The 7053-nt window shown below is 42.5% G+C and overlaps 1 protein-coding gene across 3 annotated transcripts in view; it reads right to left on the bottom strand.

Moving 5' to 3' along the window:
* Nucleotides 1-2761, bottom strand: part of pcgf5a (polycomb group ring finger 5a) — a 31003-nt gene extending 28242 nt beyond the window's left edge. For all 3 annotated transcript variants that reach the window (XR_005130831.1, XR_005130830.1, XM_017702534.2), the window contains exon 1: nucleotides 2552-2761. The gene's annotated coding sequence lies outside the window, so the exon portion shown is untranslated. The remainder of the gene's footprint in view (nucleotides 1-2551) is intronic.
* Between the last annotated feature and the right edge of the window lie 4292 nt (nucleotides 2762-7053).

Below are 7053 nucleotides of genomic sequence, written 5' to 3'. Positions count from 1 at the left end.
GCACTGAGTCGTGATGCAACTTAGACATTATGATGTTCTGGACCTTCGCTTGAGGAGATTTTCTCTAACTGGACTTAACTGAATTTTAATTACAGACTCCTGGCCTAGACCATCAAGCAGCCTCCAAGGCCATCATTTCCAAGTTACATTATATTTCCAAATAAAACACAAAGTGCACGGTCAGCACAGATGTCAGTTCCATCAAGTCACAGTCACGTGCCTCACTACAGCCTGGCCCGGACGAATAGGTACTTTTTAAAACTTATGTTTTCACAGCAGCCGGCCTATAAATGCGAACTTGCTCGGAAAGTCCCTGTCAAGGGAAAAAGGGGAAAAACCTGAGGGTGTGTCACGTCAAAAGCTCTCACTGGAGGGATGTTACTGTGAGGACCTTCCAGCTGTTGTACACAAAACGGTTTTATGACTGGCTCCACCCACCCAAAACAATAACGAGACCCCAACTCTCGAACACAAACACCAGACAGGCCCGTACCTACACATACCCACCAAAACATGATCGAACACACACATCCTGGGCAAACGACTCAAACAGAACAGCAGCAGCTATCGCTACATTAAAGGGGAACTCCACCCACTTTTCAAAAATCATGGATACTTCAGTCCTTGAGACGTAAACAGAGTCTTTTTAGAGAAACTTACAGACTAATTTCTTTACAGTGGTGCTGATAGGAACCAGGGGTTGCCATGTCTGCAACACAAATCTATCCATTTTATTTACCATCCAAGGCAAACAGAGAAGCTACACGAGTCTTCTGAGGCTTTATATCGCTGCTGTCGGGAGAAAACCTCATATCTCCATTTTTGTTGTTTTTCAGTTTTTGACAAAATTTGGAAAGGTCCTTTGTTCTTTACATTGTGTGCAAATTTCATGACGAATGGACCAAAAGAAACGGCCCAAAATGACTTGGAAAAAATTCTGGTTCCATTGACTCACATTAAAAGTGAAGTAGGTTTTTTCCTTCTCCTGTAAAGTCAGAAATGTGAAAAAATATGCCACAAATGGATTAAAATAAATGCATTTTAAGCCAAATCTTTATCATAAAATAGCACGTCAGACACCAGGCAGCACATATAAGACCTCTACACCTCTTACTCTCCAGGGTCTATTTTGGTCTGTCCATCTGAATTTTACGTGACCAAGTCATAAGGTGAATTATTCAGTGACTGCGCTAAATAAATGTACCTTTTAATTTTATTTATTTATTTAAAAGCTCCCCTCAAATTAACAGAACGTGCTCTATGATCCACACACATCCCCACACGCTTACGATTCACTGCTGAAGGCCAAAAATCTCCGACGCTCTTTGTGTTATTATCTAAAAGTGATGTTTCCAGAGCAGATCACTGAAGAGACGCCGTCTGTTTATAGTTTAGAGCCCAGATTTGGGGAAAAACGGGTCGACTTTCAGTAGAAAAACAAACTGAGTTCAGCTTCTTTTATTATAAGGGTTTAAAATGACATCACCGTCTATTAGACTGGAGAGAAGAGCTACAGCCTCACACGACGCCCAGCTTCTGAATGGAGCTTATGGAATATGAACGTTATGGAGAACACGACCAGGTGCGGTTTGGACCCACCGGTGGTCCCGAGGAGTCGTTACCATTCATTATCATTTCCGTGAGGGAGCTCTCAGAGGTGGACGTCTGGTTCCCATCACCACCACTGTGAACAGAGCATTTCGCTCCAAACCACTCTGAATGGCTTTGTTTACGTCTCAGCCGCGCAAGTGAGCAGGATTTTTGAAAAGTCGGTGGAGTTCCCCTTCAAGTCTGTTCCTGTGGGCTGGGAGTTTCAGACGGGTGTAAGTGCAGCTATGAGGCTCCAGGCCGGCAGACTCGGCAGCACAGCCCGAGTTTGTGGCCCTGCTGTAGAAGTAAAGACGCGTCTCACTCGCTCCCTGTGACGTAACATGACAGCAGCGGAGAGAGGTATGCGACTTTACGTAATAGGCTGACGGCGCGCAGCCCACGAGGTGAAAATGAACGGGGCTGAAATGCGGCTCCGCGAGCACCCGGGTCCAGTAAACACGCCGCGGGTCAGTTGTTTACCTCGGTAAACAGGCTTTGTGCGTGACGAGGCTGAAGTTGAGCCTCCTATTCGCTTCAATTCCCCCGTTCCACCTTAAATGGTGCGGCAGTTGCATCCAGGCGCCTGGCTCCAGAACGTAACTGCTGCACCGTTTAAGGTGGAACGGGAAAATTCCCCGTCACCGACCACGTCCAGTTCCCCCTCCTCGCCGCCGAGAAGCGGAGAGCACCGAGAGTACCAGCGTCATGCTCCGCGTGACGTCATCGCCACGAAAACCACAACACATGGCAAGTTGGACTCGCCGGACTGTCTCGCGCGTTCCCTCACGTTATTTTTTTAACGGAACGTTACTCGTGCCCACCTGAAAACAGCCCCGACGGCTGCGTTAACGGCTGACGCCACCGCCACACATGACACAGATCCCCCCCCCTCCCCAAAACTTTGCCCACACATACTCAGTCCGTCCCCCCGAACCGCTGACGGAGCGGCGGCGCTACTCACCCGCGCACACGCCGCCGTCTCCGCTTCGCCGCGCCCGTTCGGCCGCGGTGGACGAAGAGCTCGAGCCGCCGGGGAGTCGCGTCACGCGTGGCCCTCGCGGGGAGAAATAACGCAGCACGCGGGCGAGAAGCCCGAGCGCCGCCGCTGCTGCACAACTAGCCGAGAACACGGAAACCAGCGCGCGCAGGCTGAAGCAGCGAGCGCGAGGAGGGGAAGAGGGGGCGGGGCTCTCCGAGCACAAGGAGGCGGGGCTGTCGGCGCTTGTTTACGCGTCGCAGCGGATTCACAGCCAATCAGGAGAGGACTTTCCTTTCCTTCTCTTTCCTTTCCTTTTCTTTCCTTCTCTTTCCTTTCCTTTCCCTTTCTTTCCTTTCCTTCTCTTTCCTTTCCTTTCCTTCTCTTTCCTTTCCTTCTCTTTCCTTTCCTTTCCTTTCCTTCTCTTTCCTTTCCTTCTCTTTCCTTTCCTTTTCTTTCCTTTCCTTTCCTTTCCTTCTCTTTCCTTTCCTTCTCTTTCCTTCTCTTCTCTTTCCTTTCCTTTTCTTTACTTTCATTCTCTTTCCTTTTTTTTCCTTTCATTCTCTTTCCTTTTCTTTCCTTTCATTTCCTTCCCTTTCCTTTCCTTCTCTTTCCTTCCCTTTCCTTTCTTTTCCTTTTCTTTCCTTTTCTTTTCTTTCCTTTCCTTCTCTTTCCTTCTTCTTTCCTTTCCCTTTCTTTCGTTTCCTTCTCTTTCCCTTCCTTTCCTTTCCTTTCCTTTCCTTCTCTTTCCTTCTCTTTCCTTTTCTTTCCTTTCCTTTAATTTCCTTCTCTTTCCTTTCTTTTCTTTCTCTTTCCTTTTCTTTCCTTTCCCTTTCTTTCCTTTCCTTTTCTTTCCTTTCCTTTTCTTTCCTTCTCTTTCCTTTCCTTTTCTTTCATTCTCTTTCCTTCTCTTTCCTTCTTTTTCTTTTCCTTTTCTTTCCTTTAATTTCCTTCTCTTTCCTTTCCTTTCCCTTTCTTTCCTTACCTTTCTTTTCCTTCTCTTTCCTTTCCTTTCCTTTCCTTCTCGTTCCTTTCCCTTTCTTTCCTTCTCTTTCCTTTCCTTTCCTTTCCTTCTTTTTCTTTTCCTTTTCTTTCCTTTAATTTCCTTCTCTTTCCTTTCCTTTCCTTTCCTTTCCCTTTCTTTCCTTACCTTTCTTTTCCTTCTTTTTCCTTTCCTTTTCTTTTCTTCTCTTTCCTTTCATTTTCTTTCCTTTTCTTTTCTTTCATTCTCTTTCCTTCTCTTTCATTTTCTTCTCTTTCCTTTTCTTTCCTTTCCTTCTATTTCCTTTCCTTTTCTTTCATTCTCTTTCCTTCTCTTTCCTTTCCTTTTCTTTCCTTTCCCTTTCTTTCCTTCTCTTTCCTTTTCTTTCCTTCTCTTTCCTTTCCTTTTCTTTCCTTTCCCTTTCTTTCCTTTTCTTTCATTCTCTTTCCTTCTCTTTCCTTTCCTTTCCTTTCCTTCTTGTTCCTTTCCCTTTCTTTCCTTCTCTTTCCTTTCCTTTCCTTCTTTTTCTTTTCCTTTTCTTTTCCTTCCTTTCCTTTTCTTTCCTTTCCTTCTCTTTCCTTTTCTTTCCTTTACTTTCCTTCTCTTTCCTTTCCTTTTTGTTCCTTTAATTTCCTTCTCTTTCCATTCCTTTCCTTTCCCTTTCTTTCCTTACCTTTCTTTTCCTTCTCTTTCCTTTCTTTACCTTCTCTTTCCTTTTCTTTCCTTTCCCTTTCTTTCCTTTCCTTTCCTTTCCTTCTCTTTCCTTTTCTTTCCTTTCCTTTTCTTTCCTTCTCTTTCCTTTCCTTTTCTTTTCATTCTCTTTCCTTCTCTTTCCTTTCCTTCTCTTTCCTTTCGTTTCCCTTTCTTTCCTTCTCTTTCCTTTCCATTCCTTCTCTTTCCCTTTCTTTCCTTCTCTTTCCTTTCCTTTCCTTCTCTTTCATTTTCTTTCCTTCTCTTTCCTTTCCTTTCATTTTCTTTCCTTTCCTTTTCTTTCTTTTAATTTCCTTCTCTTTCCTTTCCTTTCCTTTCCTTTACTTTCCCTTTCTTTCCTTACCTTTCTTTTCCTTCTCTTTCTTTCCTTTTCTTTTCTTCTCTTTCCTTTCATTTTCTTTCCTTTTCTTTTCTTTCATTCTCTTTCCTTCTCTTTCATTTTCTTCTCTTTCCTTTTCTTTCCTTTGCTTCTCTTTCCTTTCCTTTCCTTTTCTTTCATTCTCTTTCCTTCTCTTTCCTTTCCTTTCCTTTCCTTTCCTTTCCTTTTCTTTCCTTTCCCTTTCTTTCCTTCTCTTTCCTTTCCTTTCCTTCTCTTCTCTTTCCTTTTCTTTCCTTCTCTTTCCTTTCCTTTCCTTTCCTTTCCTTTTCTTTCCTTTCCTTTTCTTTCCTTCTCTTTCCTTTTTTCATTTCCTTTCCTTTTCTTTTCTTCTCTTTCCTTTTATTTTCTTTGCTTTTCTTTTCTTTAATTCTCTTTCCTTCTCTTTAATTTCCTTCTCTTTCCTTTTCTTTCCTTTCCTTTTCTTTCCTTTCATTTTCTTTCCTTCTCTTTCCTTTTCTTTCCTTTTCTTTCCTTTCCCTTCCTTTCTATGCTTTTCTTTTCTATCCTATTCTTTCCTTTCCTTTTCTTTTCTTTCCTTTCTATGCTTTTCTTTTCCATCCTATTCTTTCCTTTTCTTTCCTTTTTTCTTTCCCTTTCTTTCCTGTCCTTTCTATTATTTCCTTTTCTTTTCTTTTTCTGTTCTTTTTTGCCTTTTCTTCTCCTTCTCATTCTTCTCTTTCTCCTTCTTCTCATTCTTCTTCTCTTTTTCATTCTTCTGCTTCTTCTCCTTCTTCTTGTTCCCCTTCTCATTCTTCTGCTCCTCATTCTTCTCCTTCTTCTCCTTCTTCTCATTTTCCTTCTTCTCCTTCTCATTCTTCTCCTTCTTCTGCTTCTCCTTCTTCTCTTTCTCATTCTTCTCCTCCTTCTGCTTCTCCTTCTTCTCACTCTTCTTTTTCTTCTTCTTGGGTACCAACTTCACCTGCATTGTTGTTTGTTTTCTTGAAAAATTGACTTAATGACTAATTTTCTTGGAAAATAAAATTAGTATGTCAAAATAATGACTTATTATCTCAAAATATTGACTTGTGGAAAAAGTCAATTATTATATCCATAATCCCAGTGATATGATAATCTCAGTGTTTTGCTGCGTCACACGACGTCCACCGTCTCATCTCACACATGTTCAGACAGAGAAATCCGAAAGAAATCAGAGTAAGAGTTCACATGGCTGGGAAATCTGACTACTGAGCTACAGTCCAGCCTCTTTATCGGATTTCTAGACCAGAGTGTGGTGTTTGCATGACCATTTGAATAATCAGATAACCGCAGAAATCTGATTATGATCGGACTGTTGAGTGCATGTAAACGCACTCACTGTAAAAGCTCTTTAAACACCCGGTTCCCAACGTCTAGCACAGCGATGTAAAACCTCTTAAACGAGAGAAATGATTCAGCAAATCAACCTCAAGAAAGTAAATATGTAACTGCTCTTCATCAGTGGCTCACATGAACGACTGACTGCGTCCCCAACTGCTCTCCAGCATTATCTGAGGGTTGATTGCTATTACCGCTATATGCATGTATAAATTAAGCCGAGAAGAATGTGCTTGTGAGCTAACAGCTCTTTTTTTATTGGAACAGGTTCTTAAATTTAGTTGCCCTTATTTTAATACATTGTGGGTGTATTTCGTTCAGACAGCTTCAGTTTCAGTTTCGTTCTGAGTACCTTATTTCTGCCTCTGAGAAAACCTCTAGTCTACACTTTTGAGAATATGAGATGTGTTTCAAGGCCCTCCCATTCCTTTTTACCCCTACCCCTTGTTGAGTTACAGGGCAGTGGTTGAAATATTGCCCTACAAACCCTCAAATAAAGAGCATCACTTCATTATCAGCTACTAGTGCCGCTCTGTAGGCGACCCTGCCCGTCTGCAGGGACAGCAGAGGAGGGGAAAGTTCAGCTCCTCACTGCTGGGCTTTAGTTACATTTAGGGATCATACGCCTTCAAAGAGGGGGGCAGTTATTTATTATCACCCCCCCAATTATTCAGTGATGTGAAGCTGAAGTCGGATATTCTCCAGATTCTTGTTAGAATTTTCACGTTCCACCTTAAATGGAGCAGCAGTTACATTCTGGAGCTTCAGGCGTCAGAACTGCTGGACTATTTAAGGTGGAACGGGAAAGTTAGCTAGATAGCTACCCAGACATTAGCATGATATTAGTGATTTTTATGCTTGTTATGAAGAAAAACGACCAAAATCCACTGAAACCACATTAAACTAAGATAAAACGGTGGTGATCGTGATTTTTTAACAGAGAAAATTCCCACATTTGTGGGTTTCTTTGGTCTCTTGTTCTCCGTCTCGCCGGTTTCTCTGTTTTTCTCGTATCTCTCTGATTGGAGTCTCTGAAAAACCTCCGTTTGGAGGGTCATGTAGCCCCAACACTTCACCCCACCCCTCTATCTCAACATGAAT

This window comes from Pygocentrus nattereri, chromosome 10 (genome assembly GCF_015220715.1).
Source record: "Pygocentrus nattereri isolate fPygNat1 chromosome 10, fPygNat1.pri, whole genome shotgun sequence".
Classification (NCBI taxonomy): Eukaryota; Metazoa; Chordata; class Actinopteri; order Characiformes; family Serrasalmidae; genus Pygocentrus; species Pygocentrus nattereri.
This window is presented reverse-complemented; position numbering and strand designations above follow the sequence as displayed.